Source organism: Mus pahari, chromosome 16 (genome assembly GCF_900095145.1).
Source record: "Mus pahari chromosome 16, PAHARI_EIJ_v1.1, whole genome shotgun sequence".
Classification (NCBI taxonomy): Eukaryota; Metazoa; Chordata; class Mammalia; order Rodentia; family Muridae; genus Mus; species Mus pahari.
In genome coordinates, this window is record NC_034605.1 from 8247451 (window position 1) to 8271066 (window position 23616).

The following is a 23616-nucleotide window of genomic DNA, read 5'->3' on the forward strand; positions in this document are numbered from 1 at the left end:
AACTGGATGCAAACTAAAGCCATCTGAGAGGAGAGAACCTCAATTAAGAAAATGCCTCCGTAAGACTGGGTTATATGCAGACTTGTAAGGCATTTTCTGAATTGGTGATCAATGGCAGAGGCCCAGCCCATTATGATGGTACCATCCCTGGGCAGGTGGTCCAGGGTTCTATAAGAAAGCAGGCTGAGCGATGAGGAGCAAGCCAGTAAGCAGCCCCTCCATGACCTCTGCATCAGATCCTGCCTCCAGGTTCCTGCCGTTTGAGTTCCTGTCATGACTTCTTCAGTGATAAGCAGTGATGTGGAAGTGTAAGCCAAATAAATCCCTTCCTCTTCAACTTGCTTTTTGGTCATGGTGTTTTATTAAAGCAATAGAAACCCTGACTAAGATACTTGGGAACCAGTAATTGCCTTAGCGATTCAAACCTTGGGTGGCTCTCGTAACCAAACTTCATTTCTCTCTCATGACAGCTTTTAGTCATGGATCATCTTTCTATCTGAAGTGTGCTGACTTCATTTCAGAAACAAGCATGAAGACACAGCCCTTCTCCTCCCAGACACACCAGTCTCATAGTCAAGATAAGAAGGATTTGATGATGTGTTGTAGTGTAATGTCATGTGATATGATGTCATATGATGTGATGTCATGTGGTATGATGTGGTGTGCTGTGATGTCATGTGCTGTGATGTCATGTGATGTGATGTTAGGCAATGTGATGTAATAGATGTACATGTGCATACAGATGCACATGACCGTTTGTGTGTATACACAGAGGCCAGGTTTAAGTCTCATTCCACAGCATGCCATCTTCCCCACTGCTTTCTGAGGCAGGGTTTCTCTGGTGTTAAACTTGCCAATTACACTAGGCTTGCTGGCCAGGAAGCCCCAGGGGTCCACTGTCTCTGTCTCCCCAAACTAGGTTCACAAGCATGCACGACCATGAAAGCATTTCCATTCGGGTTCTGGGGATCAAATCAGATCCCTGGGCTCATAAAATGAGTAACTCACCAGGTGAACTGTCACCTCAAGGTCAGGGCCTACAGAATTGGTCAAATCTAACTTCAGATGACTCGTATCTAGTAATGCACTTAGAAGGAGCCAAAGGCTGATTACAGTGTGCCAGTCTCTATTCCAACTATCGTATAATCCTAATGACAGCCTTTTAGATACAATGGTAGTGTTGACATTGCGTACTAACATTATCGATTTTATGTTGATTTTGATTAAAAATAATAATAATAATTTTAAAAGGCCTTTCTAAACCTCTGTTAACCAGGGTTTTGAGGTAGTAGGTCCTCTCCCAAGATACTAGTAAAATCATCACTGAGAATCCAAGGAGGTGAGGATCTCTAAATTTCCTAAGCTATAGTTTGGTAGGCATGCTAAGGAGGGCGGTGGCTCCTGTAAATGAAGCAGAGCAAGGAAGGTAAGTCAGAACAGATCCGGGAGTGGGTGTTAGGGTGGGTCTCCTAGGGAGAAGGGAGCTCTAGAGACCTGAAGAGAGGATTTCATGGGGTTGTTCTGGCTGTTATACAGAGGGCCCACGTCAGTGATAAGGAATCAGGAGAGCACTCCCCCACCACCCAGTGTTACAGAGCCAACTGTGTGCACGTGTTTACCACATCCATGCTGATGAGACCTTGCTCACCCAGATAAGAGAGCGAGAGAGTTACACCAGCTGACTCTGGCTTCCTTCTGTGCATTTGGGGGTGGAGCTCTCTGACTTTTGAACTTGCATATGAACATCATTGGTAGCAATGCCTCTGCATGCACTACAGGGAGTCACTCACTATAACCTTACCTTACTGTGGCCAGCAAGGCAATGGAAGAAAAAGAGTCAGGTTACCATGTGTTTATGATGGTGTTGAGCCATTCTTCTTTTGCAGGTGGCTTCTGGGGCAAGTGCATGAGGTTTAGTCAAGGGTGTTTACCCCTGTACTGTTAGATATCCCAACTATCAGTAAAAAGTGTTTCCAAAGTTAATTTAAAAAGAAAATCACTACAAAATTCATTCCATGTCATGTGTTATAACTATGTCCCAAACATAAAATATAAAAGATGTTTTTCACCCATGTCTCAAGTTCTGGTTGACTATGAAGTTACAGCTTGATGTCCTGTAAACTCGACTGATGGGCTGTAAATATTTATTGAAGAATTTGTTTCACCTGTAGAATGAACTCCACAGGTCAGAAGTGGGGTAATAGGAATGAGTTACTGAAACTAGCTATGAAGGTCAGATACTACCAGAGGAGGAACCATTTTCATGGGCCAGTTTGCTTCCAGAGGAAACGGGGAAGACTTACTTAGAATCGATGGCACTGGGAAGTGTCACCCAGGAAGATGCCATCCTCTGATTCCCAGAATTCAAATTGAAGAGAAGAGAAATGACCGACGGTCTTGAAGCCACTCCAATTCTTCAGCCACAAGTCTACGCAGTTGTAGTAACAGATGCTGTAAGGCCTTGTTCCCTAAAACTTTCCCAAACTGAAGCAATCCACAGCATTCTTGCCAAGAGGGGACAATTTCTCAAGTGGGTTTGCACGTTGAAGGCAGGAAGGACCTCCCCACTGGCGCTGGTTCTAAGCTGCAGCTTGTCTGTTCTCTAGTGGAAAGTTCAACCACAGGCTGGTATGTTTTCTTTCCTGTGTCTGAAAACCACATGCATCTCAGTGAAAACATTAAAGCACACAATGAAATGGAAGACTTTCAGCTACAAAGCTGCCTGTTGCTGCAAATGGAAACACCTTCCTTTCTGACGCCGTGAGGGTGACTGAGGGCTAGAGATCTCTCTCTCTTTTTTTTTTTTTTTTTTAAGCTAGTCGGTCTTGGCTGAACACAAATCTCATTCCATTGTCCAATGTGAAAACAAAGAGCAAATGTGTGTCAGCATTACATTATTTGGGATTTTAAGAATTTTTTTTTCCCCAGTGGAAAGGACCGTTCTTGACACCATCATTTTGGTTTACAGTGGTGGACACTGAAGCCCAGATGTGAGTCCACGAGTCTTCACAGTTTGTCAGTAGTGGTGACAGCAATCACAGATCAGGGATTCTGTATCACCGTACTGCTCATGTGTACATGGTGTGTGTGTGTGTGTGTGTGTGTGTGTGTGTGTGCTTGCTTGCTTGCTGGTATACATGTACTTGAAGATGGTGTGCATTTCTGTGCATGTGGAGGCCAGATAATATCTTTTCCAGACATTCTCCATTTTATTTTTTGAGACCAATCTCTTACTGACCCTGGAGATGACTTATCCCTCTAGGCTGGCTGGTCAGTGGGGCATATATTCTCATAATTCTGCTTCATTACCAATAAGCACCATGCCAGACTGTCTACATGGGTGCTAGAGATCCAAACTTATGTCCTCATGTAGGTCCTTCTGAGATGAGAGACTAAACAAGATCTGATTGTGTTTCTCTAAAAGCACAGCCTGGAAACTCCCTCCACATGTCTGTCTTCCTTAGCAACACCGAGTTTTCTCAGCGTCTAGTGTACAGCAAGGTACTTCCTATAATAAAGGACATGTGTCCCAAAATTCACACATGGAAGCAAGAGAGGCTGAGGGTGAAGCCAGGTGATGGAGTGAGGTCTGATACTACAGAAGAGCATCCTGGGTGGCTGCTACATAAAGGTTCCGTGTGTGTATGTGTGTGTGATAGTGTGTGTGTGTGTGTGTGTGTGCGTGTGCATGTGTGTGTGTATTTGTGTGTGTGCATGTGTGTGTGCATGTGTATATGTGTTCAAGTATATAGTGTGCATCTGTGTATGATGCAGGTGTACATGTTCATGTGTGGAGGCCAAAGTGTGACCTGCAGTGTCATGTCTCAGAAGCCACCCACCTGGTGTTTTGAGATTCACTGGGATCGAGGACTGACCAATTCACCTAGTTTGGCTGGCCAGGGTGAGCATGAGGAGTGCTCTTTATTGCTACTGAGATTACAACAGAGCAGCATTGCGCTTAGCTTTTTCACGTGGATGGTTTGGATCCTCATGCTTGCATGGCTAGCACTTTATTGATGGGAGCCTTGGCCCAAGTCGCACTTGGAAGATTTCTATTCCAGCAACAGATCCTCTCTGGGTAATCTATCAGCTGTCTCAGAAGGCTGCCTTAGGTAGAGCAGGTAGGTGGCACTCATCACTCAGACAACTAAGCTAGTCAGTGAAATGGCTCTTGGTGAGGAGAAGAAATAATACAAAACAGAAATAACACTGAAGAGAGGCACGCAAAGTAGTGTGGCATTTGCCTGTTTCCTTTGCGGGAATTGTTTTTAAAGCAAAACAGACAGATGTTCTTAGATAAATCTCATCTCTTAGCCTAGCTCTTTGGATGCTCAATGCTCTACAAGAACAGAGCCAGGAGCTGAAGAAATGGCCCAGTAAGTAGAATGCTTCTTGTAGTGTGTGTGTGTGTGTGTGTGTGTGTGTGTGTGTGTGTGTGTGGTGTTACATGCACATAAACTTCTTCATGTATGTGGGAGAGTATGCACATATGCATATGTGTATGTCGGAGACAAAAGGCAAAAGCCATTTATACCATGCTGAGGGAAATACCTCTGCAGCTTTGCAACACTTTCAACAACTTCAGTAAAGAAATACACTCAAGCCAGTGGTCACCCCAGGATGGAGCATCAGGGGTACAGTACCCCAGTTAAGGAGCCTTTGACAATTGATAGCTGTTGTGGGGTAGTAAGTTTTCTTTAGAGGTATGGCTCCTGGCAGGCCCACCCCCTGAAGTGGATACCCTCACTCCATGCCTGTCTGAGTAGCCCTGAAGTTGTTGGAAGTGTTGCAAAGCTGCAGACGCGTTTCTCTCAGTATGGTACAAATGGCCTTTGCCTTTCGTTTCCTATATACACATATGCATATGTGCACACTCTTCTACATACACGAAGAAGTTTATGTGCATGCAACACCACACACTCAGACACACACACACACACACACACACACACACACACACACACTGGGTTATAATCAAAACAAAACAAAAAAGACATGAAGCAGGTTCAGGGTGAGGCAGATCTCAGAGGGGTCACAAAGATGTTTAGGGGTAGGTAGGATGCATACATATACATATACAAATACATAAACATATGTGTGTATTATATATATAATATAATATATATGAAAATAAATATTGGAGAAACTGAAGGATTTTGAACACAAGTTTCTTCAAATATCTTTATCAGCCTCTAAGACTCATATTTCTAAGCCTCTTTGCCCAGCTCATTAAAATTTCCTGAAAGACCTTTTCTACTTTATTCTTTGTATCATAGCCACAGGCATGACCTTCCAAATGATGAAACTGAGTGGCCACTGAGACCATTTGTCCTTTCTGCATTTTTGAGATTTACTCCAGTTGCAAGCTGACATGAGAAGCTTTTTACCCAAGTTGGAATAAGTTCCTTTTTTTTTTTTCTTTTTAAATCTTTGAGGCATTTGTCCACTGAGTCCAAAGTGGAATTCAGAATATCCTGAGTATTTTTGGTATTTGACCATTTTGCATTTTTATGATATGCTCTGTACAAGGCACAGTGCTAGGACAAAGGAAACGACGGAAAGATAACACAAGAACAAGTGGGAGAAGGGGTAGGGAGACTCTGAGAGGGAGAGGGACTGGGAAAGCCTTATAGAGCTGGCAGAGGCCCTAGCAGTGAGGGCCAGAAAGACCCAGGGGCAGCACAGTGTGGCACTCTTTCACACACCAGACTCAAACGACACAGAATGTTTCAGTGAGTTACTGAGAGCCTACTGTGCTTAAGCTTGTGAATAGCAGAGAGAAGGAAGGGTTAATATGTTTGTCTCCTTGTTTCTGATAAATGAAATACCCATGACTTGGAACAGCAAGCCCCTGGCCATCAAAAGCTCTCTCTCTCTGTCTCTCTGTCTTTCTCTGTCTCTCTCTGTCTCTGTGTGTCTGTGTGTGTCTGAGTGTGTGTGTCTGTGTATGTCTATATGTCCGTGTGTGTGTGTGTGTGTGTGTGTCTGAATGCATGCACATGGACTTTTCATGTATGTGGGAGAGTGTGCACATATGCATACATGTATGTAGAAGACGGAGGTACAGTGGCTGATGCCATTCCTCTACTGCCCTCTGTCATACTTTTTATGACAAGGTGTTTTCACTGAACCTAGAGATCACCTACTGGCTAGACTCGCTGAGCAGTGAGCTCCTGGGGTCCTCCCCTTTCCACCCACCGCCCCCCACCCTCACTGCTGGGATCGCAGATGCATGGGGCCACACCTAGTTTTTTTTTACCTGGCTGCTAGGGATCCTGATGCAAGACTTCATGCTTCTGCAGCAAGCATTTCACCCACTGAACTATCCCCCCAGCCTCTAGAAATTTTGTTTATTGAATTGCCATAAAGCAGACACCTGCATGAGCTTTCACAAAGTGACATCCTCTGTGACAAGTCCGAAAAAGTCACCATAAACATCTGATTTCTTCCCTAGGCCCTCAACTTCTCATCTCCTCAAATGTAGTAACTCCTGTTCTGACCTCACAGTGTGAATTCACCAAGTCACCCACCTTGATTTTGAACTTCCAGCAAATGAATCCACATAGGACTCATCCGTTTCAACCTTGCCTGGAACTGTATTTGCAAGCTTTTGACTTCTGGAATTTCATGCTGCAGTTCTTCATTAATGGTCACTGCTACAGTTTCAGTTGATTGACACACCACAATTTTGTGATGCATTTGCCTTGCTTCCAGTGGCAGGGGGCAGGGGGATTCCAAGGAGTGCTTTAGGGAACATGCCACACATGCCTTACCCTACATATGAGCACGCTTCTATTCCTTGTGTACCCACATGTCCAGGGCACTGGCTACTCGTATGCTCTGCATTAGTGGCTATTGTGACAATGTTTTTTTTTTTTTTTGGAATTAGCATCAGAATTCCACTTTCTCCACACCCATCACATAGTGTGCACAATACACCCACTGTGTCAAGGCATTTACAAAGTAGAGCATGAAATTTCTGGAATTTTCTCTCACAGCACAGAAATACATGGGATAATTTAAGTGTAGAGGCATGGAAGAAACCTGCATTCTCTCCACATGCAATGGCAAGGAAGAAAATAAAATATGTGTTCCTGCAAAACAGAATGATGGCAGAGAAGTTTGGAGAAATAACTATGTTAACGATAATTTCCTTAAAATTATCTTAATGTATTGCCAGTCTATGGAGCAGGCAAAACTGCAGAAACTCAGGACTGGCTTCAATTCATTGGACAAGTTTATTAGTTAGTTGGTTTGTTTTTAGCTCAGGTTTGGCTTCAGTCCCTCCGCCCCCGCCATCTCTCTTCCTATAGTGTGTGTGTTTTTTCTTTCTTTCTTTTTTTTTGCTTTCTCTTTTCTTTTCTTTCTTTCTTTCTTTCTTTTCTTTCTTTCTTTCTTTTCTTTCTTTCTTTCTTTCTTTCTTTCTTTTTTTATTTTTTTTAGCTCAGGTTCTTACTATGTTCCTTGGAAAAGTGCAAGCTTGGTAGCATGTCCATAGGTATCCTAGCTGCAAGCTTGGTAGCATGTCCACAGGTATCCTGGCTGCAAGCTTGGTAGCATGTCCACAGTTATCCTGGCTGCAAGCTTGGTAGCATGTCCATATGTATCCTGGCTAGGTGCACCTTCCTCAGTTTACCCAGCAGCCGTTTTGAGTTGAAATTTTCAGTATATTTAAGCCCCTTGGGCATGTGATATCACATGATGCAAAGGTTCTCAAGGAACGTTGATTTTTTTTTGTTTGGAGAGAAACTCTATTAATTTATTATTTAACCCCACACTTTCACATCCCTTCTCAATTCTTGTAATCTACAAATTTACTTCACCTGGCAGATCAATATTTACATCTTTAGGCCAGAACCAAAGCCTCTAACTGAACACACTTAATCCAGCTTTCTTTCCTCCTCAGTGGAACCTGCTTAAACCAAGTTCCATTTGTGGGGTTGGCACCACTAAGTCGTCCTGTGGAGCTATAGGGCAGATTGAAACAGTAATGCAATTCACTCTTTAGGTACTTTGGTTGTGAGAGTAACTTAGCAGCTAGATCCATTCAGAAAAACCAAGAAGCATTCTGGTCAGATAGCTAGAAGTCATATTTGTACCTTCAAGGAAAATTAAATAACAGGTTAAAAAAACAAACAAGGATCCGGAGTGACAGCCCAGCAGTTAAGGGCAGCGCTCGCTGGAAAATCGAGAGGACCTAGTGCAGATCCTAGTGCATGTAGCAAGCTGTACACTGTAAACTCCTGTATCCTCAGCTCTGATGGGCGTGGAGGAAGGAGATCCTGGTGCTTGATGGCTTGTAAGGCTAGGAGTCAAGGTTTAGGGAGAGGTCCTGCCTCAAAGTAGTATGTGGAAAGTAATGGAAGAGAGTTCCCAGAGCTCTCTTCTGGCCTCCACAGATGTACAGAAGCACACATAACTGCACATGGACATGTGAACACACATACATACAAACAAATCTTAAAAAACAAATAAGCAACCTTAATGACATCTAAATTATAAAGTGTGCAATATAGACAGCTTTGGCTTCTGTCTCAAGATGTGTAAAGTCTGCTATGACTTAAACGGTTAGCTTCATATTTTGGGGATATTAGTGTTCTAAATTTTCTTCTATATACATGATTACAGTTTTCAAAATTTTTCTATGATGATTATTAGCTACCATCAAGCAAAAAGGACAACTAATTTTGAAATTATTTTTTTTTAAATAGGCATAAATAAAATGTTAACTGGGTTGTGAGATGATGGCTAATCTTTTTCTTCTTCTTACCTTTCTTTAATGTTTATCTTGGTGTGCATATTCATAATGCCTTTCATAGGAAAATACAAAACAATTTTCAAAGTACGTCTATGGAATATGATCCGTTTATAGCTTCAGGAGTTGCTGGGCAAATTCTTGAGGCACTAAGTGGATAGATCCTGGCTGTGTAAGTCTCTTGCTGTGTGAGTCTTTGCTAAGTCACTTGCCCTCTGTGAACCTCAATCCTCTCATCAGTGAAGTGTGGAAGAACACCCGTATTATAGGATTGTGATAGCTGCCAATAAGCTCACAGGCATATAGGATACTGGGCTATTAGTGACCTAGAAAGCATAGTTGTGAATTCGAAGTGCAACCTCCCATTGGTGATAGTCTTAGGGATGAAGCACTTTTATCAGCTGTTCTCAACATGTGGGTCATGGCATGTTGAGGGAGGTGGATGACCTTCTCACAGGGGTTTCCTAAGACCACCAGAAAACACAGATATTTATGTTACAGTTCGTAACAGTAGCAAACGTACAGTTATGAAGTATATATATATATATATATATATATATATATATATATGTTTTTCGAGACAGGGTTTCTCTGTATAGCCCTGGCTGTCCTGGAACTCACTTTGTAGAACAGGCTAGCCTCGAACTCAGAAATCCGCCTGCCTCTGCCTCCCGAGTGCTGGGATTAAAGGCGTGCACCACCACACCCAGTTAATAAAAATAATTTTATGCTGTAGAGAATTTTGGCTGTTCCACCATCCTTCCAAAATCCTGATGTAACATAAATACCCTCCCTTCACTGATTTTAAAGCGGACCTGTGAAAAGGGGAATCTGTGCATTAATATGTGACATTTGCATTTTATTTAGAAAAACAAACATCTCTCCTAGTTTCAGATACCTTTGATCTTTAAGCACCACATCCACATTGAGTTCTTATGACATAAAAGGACTGTTCATTTGCTTCTCATTGTTTTGAAGGTTGTGTGAGTATATGATTATGAGCTGCTGATATAATTGTCTATGTATTATACACTTCCCCTCCATTGTCACAGTATTTTTTGTGTGCTAGAAAACCCAGAATTGGGTGTTTTTCTCATTCATCATTATCATCACACCACCACCACCACCACCACCATCATCATTTGAGAGCCCTGGCTGTCCCAGAATACACTGTGTAGATGAATCTTGCCTCAAACTCACAGAGATTCACCTGCCTCTGTGCCCCTCTCCCCCAGGTGCTAGGATTAATGACTCATGCCGCCATGCCTGGTTGGCTTACTATATATTTTTTTTAAATGAGTAAAATGGCAATTAAGCTTCTCCTCCCTGAGTCCCAAACCGACTGAGTCCCAAACACAGGTCGTTCCCTCTGCTGCCTGCGTCTGTGCATAGTGACAGGCAGCGGGCAAAAAAGCAAGAAAACCAAATAATGGTGTGTGTGAATTCAAGTGGAAATAAGCAGCCAGTTATGAGGTTTGCCATTTGGGAATGAAGTGGAACATTTTGGGGGTGAGGACATTTGCATTGGGGACCTGTGGTCAGGAACAGAGCATCCCCCACTGCCCCACAGTATGGAACAAGATCAATGTAGCTCACAACATCAGGACCCTGACTCTCCAAGTCAGACATTCATGTTACAACTAACACAAGATGCCAAGGCATGTTTTTGTAATTCCTCAATTTAAAAAAAAAAAATCTTTTTTGTGTTCACCATAATTCTCTTTTGTAATATTCTAACTGATGTTCAGAGGGAAATAACCTCTTCCGGACATACATTCCACACGACTGATGACAGACACTTTCCTTTCCGACGGTTTCAATAACTGTGCAGTGTGATACACGATAATTCATAGGTCAGCCATCTGACCTATGAATATGAATTCTTTTGCCTTCTCAGTACTTTATCCATTGGAACTTATGTAAACGCACCTGGTTCGCTTGCTGATTCAAGTCAGGATGTAATTTCTACACTTGTCTTGTTTCTTCTGAGTGTTTGATAGAAAGTTTATCATGAGTTGAGAGTCAAGTTGACCAGATAAATCCTATAAATTAGTGGCTCCATAGACTTGAGGATACAGTTCTTTAGACTCCACCGCTGCACTGTAGCGCCTATAAAATACAGAAGACAATATACATACCACGGGGCTTTTAACACCACCCTGACATACACAGGAAGGCGACGTTAGCATTAGTGAATAGTTCCCCATCAACATCTTGTCCTTAAATGAAGAAGTAATACCTACCTGCCTTACCTGGCCCGTGATTATAAAGTCCTTCAACATTTCTAAGCACGTCAAATGACTAAGTATCCAAATAGTGGAACGTTTAAACATTTGACCACTCTTTTCTACTCTTAGATTAAACTGCCTTCATCTTTCACAGTACCAACTCACCCTCCCCAGAGCTGAAGGCACTCTTATTATCAACAACAATGTATGGTGGTTTGGTGCTGCAAGCTTCTAGACTCGGGATGTGGGAATTTGCTGGCAGGAAGGATCCGAAGTTCAAGGTCATCCTCAGCTATGTAATGAGTTTGAGGCCAGCCAGGGTTTTCATGACACCCTGCCTCAAGGATCAAACACAAAAAGCAAGCAGACAACAGCAACTGGAGTTTAGTCACTCCTAGCAAAATTCAAGTGTTGTTTCCAGGTTTAAAGATCTCTTTGGGAAAAATGAATAATAATAAATAAAAGTTTCAGTGCAGACTGTACAGTGAGTTTTTTTTTTTTTAAACAGCAAACACTTGCCCATGTCTTGAGTTTAAAATGTCCAATTTTGTTCGTGCCTCTGCCACTTTTATCTACCCATAACTTTTACCCTTTCCAAATAAATTTACACTAGCTTTCACATGTTACTTGAGTCCTTGGTTAAAATACTCGATTGACTTCTAATTCCTTCACGAGACTAAGGCTGGCTACTTTGCAAATAGTCTCTGCCAGGCTTTAGAAAGAAGATGCCTGGATGTCGGAGACCTCACAAAATCATCTGGGCTAATGTCCTCCAAATGGTGGTTTCCTGTCGCAAGAAGTGTCCTTGTCTCATGACTCTGTCTTCAAGTTGTCTATGTTTGTCACACCCTAGTTCTCCAAAGTTCCATTGTTCTCCAAACTGAGGCTCAAACTAAGAACTACTCTTTGCAGTTTCTATCCTGAATCCCTTACGGAAGGCTAATCCCAGAGAAAGGTACACGTGGTGAATGCCATAGGAGATGGAGCCAGTCTTCAACTAAGTCCAAGAGGGAAAGCAAGGTGATGCCGTGGGGGTTCTTTTCCAAATTCGGAGTTGCAACAGGTCCAGGAAATAGTCACTCTGGAATTCCTCGTTCCTTTTAGCCCTCTGTGGCCAGAGTTGGAACAGCATCTTTTCCATGCAGGAGGCAACTGACCCACCGGGTACTCAGTGCAATTCTGGGAAACTTTAGGGCAGACACTGAAGGAGAAAAGAAACACACAACTGAAAGTTAGGGTGTTTTTAACACAATGGGTAGAACCTTGCCACCCACACACCGTCCTCTCCCGGAAATGCCATTTCCTCTTCCAGGAAACAAAGGTGTGGAGAGTTCTGAGCAGCAGCTGGGTGTCTGAAACAAGGGAGACAAACTGATAGAAATAAACACTCTGCAGCCTGGGGAAGCAGAGTTGGTCCTGCACCATAAGGATGACAAAGAGTTGACAGGTTCCCACCGCACTTGACATAGACCAAGAATACAGTTCCATGCTTTTAAACACTGTTTTGTTTTTGTTTTTGTTTTTTTGTTTGATTGTTTTTTGTTTTTTGTTTTTTTTTTGAGACAGGGTTTCTCTGTATTGCCCTGGCTTTCCTGGAACTCACTTTGTAGAACAGGCTGGCCTCGAACTGAGAAATCTGCCTGCCTCTGCCTCCCGAGTGCTGGGATTAAAGGTGTGCACCACCATGCCTGGCTTTAAACACACTGTTAAGGCCAAAATAAAAATCACTATTCTGAGATACATGATAGAGTATTGTTTCAGAATATCCAGCTTTCAGGGTGCAGTACTTCTAACTGTTGAACTCTCTAGTTATAGGATATCGGAATACCACAGGCCTTCCCAACCCAGAGGTGCTAAAGCGATGGAAACCAAATGCTAAGATCAGTGCTATAGGGATGAAGGCTGCATTCAATCATGTTTAAGAGGCATACTAGCAATTGGGAGGCAGAGGCAGCAGATTTCTCAGTTCGAGGCCAGCCTGGTCTACAAAGTGAGTTCCTGGACAGCCAGGGCTACACAGAGAAACCCTGTCTCGAAACCCCCCCAAAATAAAAAAAAAAAAAGAGGGATACTAAAGAGTACTCAAGGTTTGAATTATGATTCTTTCTAATCACATAATAATATAATGTATAATAATATAATGCTGATTATATTATATAATATTTCAAATCATTATTTTCATGTGTCAAGTGGGGATGATAATAATGGTTATGATGTCAGCTACTTCATTAGATTATGAAGGTAAAATGGACAATGTATCTAATTCTTCCCACCACAGGCCTACTTAGTATAAGTACTATGTTGCCAACATCCTGTCATTTGTATATAACCTTTTAAAAGTAACTGAAGCCCGATTTACAGAATCAGGCTGGGGCTGGTCAGTGGTAGAGTACTTGCCGGGTCTAATCCTAAACAATGTGTTTTAAATAATTAATCAGAGGACATATGAAGGTCCCTGCGCACCTGCATATATTTAATCTCCTAAAATACTCAGTGGGAAACATAGTCATGGAGAATTACGTTTCCTGACTTAAGGCACAGTTGTGTGATCACTCTGTCATTTCTCCCCAACCCAGTAGGATCTACTGAAGACTGGCTGGAGAAGCCAGTCCATCCATCTTTGAACAAGGGGATCCTTAGCAGTCACAGACAGGGGCAGAAGTGGGGACCATCCTTCTAGTCCTTTAACCTTGTTCCCAGGCATGACACACTTTTCTGCCAAATGTAACAGCCAAAATATAATGGAGGCCTACTATGTGCCAGACTTTGATGTCCTGAGGACATCACACTTCAGGGCTCACAGCCTGTATTGTAAGATCCTGACTTGTGGGCTAGTTCAGTGCTTAGGTATCAACAAATGGCAAAGTGGGTTAATTTTTACCAAATATTTTTGTAACCTTTAAAAATCTGTGCATTGGCTTTGATGGGTTCATATACATTATAGGGAAGTGTCACCATATGTGGCTTCTTAACACAGCCCCAAGTATCACTTAATCAAGTCACCAAGCACTTCCATGCCTCAGTGTGTCATTTGTAGAGTACATTAGAAGCCGAAACTCTCAGTACTTGTGACTGTTTAAAGATGATGTATGTCAGTAACCAGAAACCTGCTGAAGAGAACATGGAGGAGGGCGGAGTAGAAACGTATTACTATTTAATTTCTCATACTAATCTGGTCTTCCTCTACTACACAACAAAAATGTAATCCTATTGAGTGCGGAGAAAATCTACCACCCCTTGTTATAGAGACCCTTTATGATCATCATGAACACTAGCAGCATGGCATAAAAACTCCTAAAAAGACAAATACACCCTAGTGCCGCAAAGTTGCTGCCGAAGAGCTGTAAAGTTTACAGCAGTACAAAACATCAAAAATCACTCATAAGACTCAACCAAGAAACCACTATACCACTACAGAGCTGTGCCCAAACACATTCGTAGGTAATTAAAAAGCAAACCAAAAACAAAAGCAACGCTTGTAAGCCCTTTGTGATGCAAAATGGATTAAATAAAACACTTCTTTCTACGGGTGACCTTAGCCCTTCCCACTGGCGGCTCATTTACGGTTTTTCAGCTGAGTGAGAAGAGACTGCTCTCGCGCCCCCCTTTCTGGCACTCAGGCGGCTGAGGCTCTGGCATCCATCCCGCTGCCTGTGGCGTCGCTCCCCGCCCGGTGACTGCTTCATCCAGACCTCCTGCAGCCTCCGGGTGCCCGTCGCGGCAGAGCAGAGCGACAAGTGGCCAGTGAGGCGTGAGGATGGAGGGTGGGGACAGAGCCAGCAGGAGGAAGGCCGAGAGCGCTCGCGGAACGCAACCAGGCGCGCGTCCCTGAGCCGGCGTGGCGAGCGCCCTCTGGCCGGTGCCGCCACTGGAGTACCCTCGGGTCGCCGGGCCCGCGCCAGTCCCCGCCATCCGAGCAACAGCGGCGCTGCGCTGGGACCGCGGCCGCGACACCAGGTAGGACCCAGGGCCCCAAGTTACCACCGAGGAGTGAGCTGACTGGAGGTGCCAAAGATCGGGGCCTGAAGGGCCACCCGGGTGTCCCTTGCAAGTGTTCCAGGAAAGGGTAGAGGACTGTCAGGAGCAACAGGGGTGAGAACAAATTCGAAAAAAAGAGCAAACTTTGGGGCTCCCCCGTCGTTGGTTTCTTATGTGCTGGCGACCTTGACCAGTGGAGGCTGGGGTCAGGGATTGAGGGGCGCTTCCTTCTTCCTTCGCGTTTCCTTAGCACCCGAGGAAAGGCAGGCTAGGAAAAAGGAAACAGTTGCAACTTTATGTGTTCTCCACAAAACAAAAACAAAACAAAACAAAACCAAAACCCCATAGACTTGTAAGAAGTGTTTTCTGCCCTAGGAGACCTGTCCTTGGAGAACACCTAGTTTTCTGGGAATTTGTTGCAGCGCTTGATTCGGGTTTTCGTTTGTTTTGTTTTGTTTTTCAGGGGCTGGACTGGATTTTAGGTGTTTGTTGTTTGTTTTTAAAAGTTGAGGCATCCACTTCCTTAGAACGAGATTATTTTCCAGCTTTGAGTGTCACCATGTTAAGATGCACTTTGTTATATGCAGCCTCTTGGTTCCACTGGAGTTTTAAGAGCCGGGATTATCAAAGTACGACGGGTGACTTTAATGACTCCATGTGGGCGTGGGAGAGAGGTCCAACGTCGGGCTGAACCTTGGTGATTCTGGTGTTTTCTGCAAGGGGAGCGTCACAGGGTTGCCCTGTTCTCTGGGCTGTCCTGCCACTATGTGGGCTGGCCATGGTGCTAATAAAAGATTATTCAGTGGTGACACAGCTGGGTATGTGTGGAGATGGGAAGGGGGGGGAAGAGAAAGAGACTGGGCTCTTGGGCTGTCAGTGGGAAAAATGGACCGTTTGTGCCCAAGCCCCAGTCCTTTAAGCTGCAGGTGCCTTTTGAGAACACTGACCTAGACTGGGGAATTGTGTGATGAACCTCAGACAAGATCTGGGGGGTCGGGGAGGGGGATCGGGGGTTTGCCTTTGTCTTCTCAGCTCAATTCATCTGTCCCTTTCATTTAGCAAAGGAGAAGTCCCAGGATTCAGGAGTCAAGGAAACAGAACTTAATGGCTCCCTGCATTTGTCCTGGAAGCCATGCCCACCACTGCTTCTTCCTCCCCAGTGCTTGTTTGCTTGCCTGAGAAGCCCTTTTCTAAGTTCTCTAAGTACCTCACTCCACCCCCACCCCAACCTTGTGAATCATCATCTTCATCCCGCCGCACCCCCCCACCCATCCCCTTATCTTTGAGAATGTGTAAAATGGCAGGCTTAACAGGGGATGCTTTCTCTCTTTTTTTAAAAAAAAGATGCTGTGTCTTATGGAAAGAAGGGTGACATTTACTAATTTGGTTGCAAATTACTTTTGAAGTTTATGCACAGCTGTTTAAAATCCCTCAGAGATCAGTGCCATTGTCTGATGCAGGTGTCTACCACAGAAAGACCTCGTTAGGCTGTTTCTTTGGCTGATTGAGGGTGCCTGCATTTGACGATTTAGCCTTTCCTGATCTGAAACCTGCACGGTTCCCTGCCAACTTGAGCGATTCAATCTAAATGAAGGGGTTCTGTTTTAGTTTTTACAACTGTTGTTTTGTCTTTTAATCCCCTCTTAGTGACTCTTACTGCCTATCCCAAGGGTAACCTTTCTGGCATCAATTTCTAATTCCAAGGCCCAGGATTGCTGCCTACACTTTCAAATGGCAGCTTCTCAGGGAGATTCTTGTTGCCCGATGCTTGGTCATGTTCACTTCTGCACTGCCTTGTGCTGTGGTGGCTCAGGGTGGCAGGGACTCCTGGACAATCTCCCAACACCTGTTCTCCCGCCAGTGCCCCCTCCCAGCAGGGCCTCTGTCTACGCTGTGGAGCCACACAGCGCAGTCTCTATGACAGCTCTCTTCTTTCTTCCAAGGCTCCCAGGTGTGCTGTTCATAGATTCAAACCCGGCTTTCCTAGACACTCAAAGATCCTTCTCAACACCCTTCTACTTCCCTTGTCCGCAGCAGGCCTTGGAAGCTCTCTGAAATGTGTTATTGCATGCAAATAGGTAAAAGCATACATATTTCTAAATATAGCCTGTTCCGTCCATATTTTTTAATAACCCAGAATCTAATTAGTGCTTTCTTATATAACCATCGATATTTGGCCATCCACTGAAATGCACAATGTGGAGCCAGAAAAGTGAATTAAAAGGTGTGTCTTAGTAAGGTTTGAAACATCTTTCATCTCAGCCTGCCAGATATTTGTAGACAGTGATATTCTGATTACTATATCATCTCTGCATATTCTTGGCAGGCGTTGGTGGTGAGTCTAAGATCTCAGAGGTTGAAACAATCTCATCTGAATCCAGAAGCATGGCTTTCTGCTCGGGGGTTAAATTGCCATTTATTTGAAGTCCTTGTCTTGGGAGCACGTCCTTCTACAGGTTGCTAGAATGTCTTAGCTTTTGAATTAAGCTAATGGTATTGATGTAATCATAGCCAGAACAAACCAAAACAATAATGTTTGGGCTAGGGATGTGGGTGGCTCCATTGGTAGAGTTCCTACCTAGCATACAGGAAGCCCTGGGTTCTGTCCTGAGCATGGCATAAACCAGCCATGGTACTGCATGTGGATAATCCCAGCACTCAGGAGAGGGAGGACAGGAACAGAGACATCTTTGACTGCATAGTGGGTTCAAGGCCATCCTGAGATACAAGATACCCCCTAACAAAACAGACTAAACTAAAAGCAACAAAGGATCGTTATTATTTCTGATTTATATGTTAATTATAATTATTGCCACATTTGATTTTCATAAGTCCTCATAAATTTGGTAGTCTTATTCTCATTTTTTTTTTTTTTTCAGAAGAGGAAGCCAAGGCTTGAGAGAGCTAAGTCACTTGCCCAGCTTTTAGAAGGTGTAAGAGGTAGAGGCAAATTTGACTGGGCACTAAGCCCTGCTGTAAACTACATGTCAGGACACCTGACAAGAGTGTACGTAAAACTGACCATGGTAACCTCTTTAGAAGGACTGAGTTAATTCTATTTTATGGGTCTGAGTATTTTGTCTGTGAGCATGTCTGTGCACCACATGCAGGCCAGAGTGAGTGTTAGATCACCTGGGACTGGAGTTACAGGTATGAGCTGCCACATGGGTGCTGGGATTGAACTAGCGTCCTCTGGAAGAGCTGTAAAAGCTGTAATCATGGAGCCATGTCTCCAGCCACCTTTCAGGCACGTTCAAGTGAAAGATTGGACAGCTTCATGTGATCATCACTTCCATCGTTAAGCCTTTTTCTTTTGTGACTATGGGATATGTTTGTGTGCAGTGTACACATGGTGTGTGTCCACGTGCCCTTTCTTACACACGAACAAGCCATCTTCAGACATTCTCTGAGTTACTGCCTTGAGACAGGGTCTTTCCCTGAACTTTAAAAAGCTCACTCTTTGGACTAAGGCTGGCTGGCCTTGTGAGTTCTGGGGGTCCCCCTACCTCACCGGTCGTCTGCAATGCTGAGGTTACAGGAAGGTGCAGAGGTCCTCGGCTTTTTGTATGGGTCCTGGGGCTAGGGACTCAGGTCCCCAAGCTTGTAGAGGAAGCTTCTTACTCACGGAGCGCTCTCTCTCTCTCTCTCTCTCTCTCTCTCTCTCTCTCTCTCTCTCTCTCTCTCGCTAAACTAGCCCCCTGGCGCTCTTACCATCTTACAAAACTATACACAAAACTTAACTCTGCATTCCCTACTCTGCCATGCCAGTCCCCGAGAGCCACACTTCCAGCTTGCTATCTTTAGGCTTAGGAACCTCTGTTAGTGTGTACATAAAAGGATGCGTCTTTTATCGACTGGCTGTTTTCACTTAGCTGATTTCACTCGATATTCTCTCTCCATGTCACAGCAAATGTTATACATTTCCTCTTTTTTCAGGGTACGTATATGCCACATTGACTTAACTATTAATTTTGCTCGTGGGCAATCAATTGATTGCTTTTTTTTTTTTTTTTTAATAGGCAATGCAAAAAGACAGGTGTATTAACCCTTTCTCGCTGCTATGACAAAGTACCTGTCAAAGGCAATTTAAAGAAGGGTTTATTTTGGTTTATGGCTTGAAGGTATAGTTCATCTGGTCAGGAATGGCTTGGCAGCATAGCACAGGGTGGCTGGTTACTGTATCCGCAGCCATGAGATGCAGAACCTTCTTGTTCATTCTGGGACCCCAGCCCATAGGTTGATGCTGTACATTCAGAGTGAGTCTTCCCCCTCAGTTAAACATCTCTGGAAATGCCAGAGATTTGTCTTCCAGGTGATTCTAACTCCTGTCAAGTTGACAGTACTGCTTTTGTGGACTTCCCAAATCTTCCAGTGATTCTGCACATACTTCAGAAATTTAAGGATACCACTGTACTGGTTTCCAAGGCTGTTGGGTCACTTTACATTCCCACTAATAATACCACACCGTTCTAATCACGCTTCATCCTAGCCAACTGTCGTCGTTTTCTGCTTTTGATTGTGGTCATCCTCACAGCCTAATATGCTAACTGATTACCTTTTAAATCAAACCATTAGCTGCCTGGTTCCAGGGGTCTGGGAGGCAAGGCTACCCCCTTATGCCATTACTTCTTCCTGTCTCATCTTGTACTTACATTGCCTTGGGCTAGCTCAAATTCACTGGAAGGGCTATTTATTATTCATGGAGCCTGACAGACCAGGGAATCATGACCAGGAGGGGGCCCCTATAAAGGTCAGCTGAAGGCTCTGTATGTGCAGTTGTCCCGGTCATTATGCAGGACCTTCCTCTGCAGGAATGAATGCCAGAAAGGAGACAGCATGGTATCAGTCCTCAGGAACTCTGACTGTGTGGCATGGAGACTTTATAGAAGAGTGATTATGCAGTGAGCGTGTTTATAGGTGAGGACGCAGGTATGTTACTTATCTGCCTAATTTCTTCCTGTCCGATCTACAATGGCTAGAGTTTTGTCCCAGCCACTATAGCAGAGTGGCCCACATGCCATGTTCCTGACAGATATGCATAGAATGATTGTACACATGTGCAGAAGGCAGTCCTATAGGAGCACCCACACTTGGGGTGTCTGATATAGTATCCCAGAGTTGTCAGTGTTGGCTCAGCTGATGTCTAAAGGGCAAGTGACCCTGAGTCAGGTGCGTGCATTGCAGAAAACAGGAATGGGATTTGCAGAGCGACCCTGCAACCAACCCACTGATGTGCTAGCCCATGAGGGGACTCGAACAGGCAAGTCTGCTTCCCTTACCTATCTGTTACATCACCTTAATTGATGAACTTTTGGGAGTCTCCTTCTCCCTGCTTGTGAAATCAGCCAGTGGCTGTAACCTTGTCAAAACAGATAAACATTTCACAGCTCAGTTGAGTGGTGTTACTAATGGGTAGAGCTGGAAAGGGTTAATTATTTTAAGTGTCCAGACTGGCACACTTGGGAACATTATTAATAACTAAACTAGTACAACAGCTACAAGCCAAGCTTTCCTGGGAACACTGATCAGCAGCGTTATCTTTACTCTGGGAGAAGACTTAGTGTCTTAGTGTACATGAATATGTATGTATGTGTACGTGGCATATGAATGTGTTTGTATATGGAGAATATGTGTGTGCGTTGTTTGTGTTGATGTGTGTGTGTGTGTGTGTGTGTGTGTGTGTAGGTGCATGTGCACATGTGTGTTTCCGGAAGCCAGAAGTCAACACTGGATGTCTTTCTCAATCTTCCTCAGTCACTCTCTACCTTGTTCTCAGGGAAAGCTTGCTGATCCCATTAGCCGGGCTAGCCAGCCAGCTCCAAGGGCCCTCCTACCTCTACCTCTCCAGCTCCAGGATTACAGACTCATGCTGCCAGCTTGTGTATAGATTCTAGGGAATCCAACTCAGCTCCATGCTTGCAGGGCAAACACTTTACCAGCCACCATCTCCTCAGTAGTCCCCAGAGTCGCCCTCCTTGTAAGGCACACAAAGGTCTTGATCCCTTTCGAAGCACGAGAAGAACTCAGCTAATGCTTAGTTTTTCTGTCTGTGGGTATCAGTTCTATTTAAGTGTCCCAGCCTTGTGGAGAGCCTTAGGATTGATTGATTGTACTAGCTGAGCCAGTGAAAGAAGTGCAAGCTGTCTGTTTGTATTTCATGGAGGGCACAATGGTTCCGACTGTAGAAAACCTCAGCTCGAGGAACCTAAACTGTACACAGACATGACATTTTTTTTAATGCATGATGTGTATCTAGCTCCTGCTTCCTTCCTTCCTATTCATGGTACGTCACAAAGATATGTCGGCATCAAAGTAAGCAAGTTGCTTTAGACCAGTGGTTCTCAACCTGTGGGTCCCGACCCCTGTGGGGACTGAATGAGTCTTTCATGAGGGCTGCATGTCAGAAGTCCTGCGTATCAGATATTTACCCTACGATTCATATCAGCAACAAAATTACAGTTATAGCAATGGAAATATTGGTTGAGGAGTCACTATAATATGGGAACTATATTAAAGTGTCACGGCATTAGGAAGGTTGAGAAACACTGCCTTAGACTAAGGAGAAACAGAAGCCAAGGAAGCTATTATAAAGCCAGTCTGCATTGTCACATAAGCTGAACTATCTAAAATGCCTGGCCACACAACCAAGCTTCCCTCTTATGCTCTTGGGGTCTTGTTTTAAATGTCTTGGACCAGTTTCGTCTCGAAGACTTGACATTGGAATGTAAGGGACAAACTTCAGCTTTGTGTTGGGACATGGGCTCCAAGTGGCATCTTTGCCATTTCTCCCTCTCATACTGAATATGGAGAGCATGTGGTAAAAGGATGAGACCAAAGTTGGCTTCAGTAGTTGGCATGGTTGTCACCCATGGAGGTCCTGGAATCTGGTGTTCACCTCCTTCCTCTCTCAAGGATGAGCTCAGCAAGAACCAGGTTCAGTTAGTTCAGTCATGTGGATATCTGACTGAAGGAGGGCGACTCTGGGGACTACTAAGGAGATGGTGGCTGGTAAAGTGTTTGCCCTGCAAGCATGGAACTGAGATGGATTCCCTAGAATCCACACGCAAGCTGGCAGCTCTCCTTCTGCAAATTCCTCTGCATCCCAGACTTCACTTAACCATCTTTTCCTGAAGGCTTTTTGTGATCCTGCAGACAAGATTTGGTTTTATTCTCTGCAGATTTGAAGCACCCATTAGATCATCTCTCCAAGGTACTTAGCAGATGATGTGGCCGGCAACAACCAGGCCATTAGGTGGGAATAGATGTACTGGCATTGTTTGCCTTTAAATGTCCCCGGCATTATATTCTGCACGAACACTGTGCGCATCTTCTCTCTTCTCTGATCACTGACTGCATCCCTAATATATACCAATGTATCTGTTAACTAGAGAGTATCAAGAAAGACTAGTGAGATAAATAAATGGCCATAAAGTTTACAATCTGCAATGACCTGGGGGTTAGAAGAAATGAGTCAAATGTGATTTAAATATTTGTATAAACAGAATTGCTATTTTACTGAGGAATTTTGCCTGTGAGCTTCTGGAATTCTCTGGATAAATTCTCCTAGAAATCTGAGCTGGACCTAATGGAAGGAAGGCGTTTACAGCTCTGTCGCTAGGGACGTTTATACTGATAATCTTAGGAATGGCCAGCAACAAGAGCAAAGAGTTGTCTCCTCTGGGATGTGTTGTGTTCTCCCTTTGTCTCCTTCTGACATCTCACTTTGATGACAACTAAAACCCCAATATAAAAGAATAAAAAAAATATATTAATTTAAGATGACCAAGAAATTAAAGGTCCTCATTGGGCCTGATGGCACCTGCCTGGAATCCCAGCCTTCCGAGGGAGGGCTGGCTCAGGGAGATCGTGAGTTTGAAGCCAGCCTTGGGTAACAGTGGCAGACCCTGTCTCAAAACAGGAGGCTAGGTGTGGATCCATTTCAGAACACTTATCTAGTCAAGGGCACAACCCTGAGAGAGAGAGAGAGAGAGAGAGAGAGAGAACGAAAAAAGGAAAGGAAAGAAAGAGGGAGGGAGGGAGGGAGAGAAGAAGGAAGGAAGGAAGGAAGGAAGGAAGGAAGGAAGGAAGGAAGGAAGGAAGGAAGGAAGGAAGAAGAGAGGAAGGAGAAAGTAGGGAGGGTAGAGAAAGAAAAAGAAGCATTAAAATGTGAAAATCACTACAAGTAAAAGGACAAAGAAATTTTTAAAAAGCATAAAATACTGATGTTCTGATAACCAGAAGCTCTTTTAATTTTTAGATAGGATTAAAAGGAAGAAATAATCATTGATCTAAAATTTAAAAGATCTTAAGGAGTCCCCAGTAAAATCGCCATTGCTTTAAGACTTGTCAAAGGTAGTTCAGGATAAGAAAAGGGGAAAGTAAAAATAGATTCAAGAACATAAGTGATAGATAGAGACATACCAAAGGAAACAATAAGTAACTCCCCCACCACCACCACCAAAGCAAAACAAAACAAAACAACTCAACTAGTCTGGAGCAAATGAAGAAGCTGCAGAAGACACTATCTCAAAAACATGCTAGAGGCAGGTACTTACTCTCAGAATTCCCCTGATTTCCACCCTCCACATATGGGTTCTGTGAAATGCATAGGCCTTCTCTCTCTCTCCCCTCTCCCCTCTCCCCTCTCCCCTCTCC

At 43.9% G+C, this 23616-nt stretch overlaps 1 protein-coding gene across 2 annotated transcripts in view; it reads left to right on the top strand.

The window, feature by feature from the left end:
• Positions 1–14860: 14860 nt before the first annotated feature.
• Positions 14861–23616, top strand: part of Prkcq (protein kinase C theta) — a 131001-nt gene continuing 122245 nt past the window's right edge. For both annotated transcript variants that reach the window (XM_029547458.1, XM_021215488.2), the window contains exon 1: positions 14861–14940. The gene's annotated coding sequence lies outside the window, so the exon portion shown is untranslated. The remainder of the gene's footprint in view (positions 14941–23616) is intronic.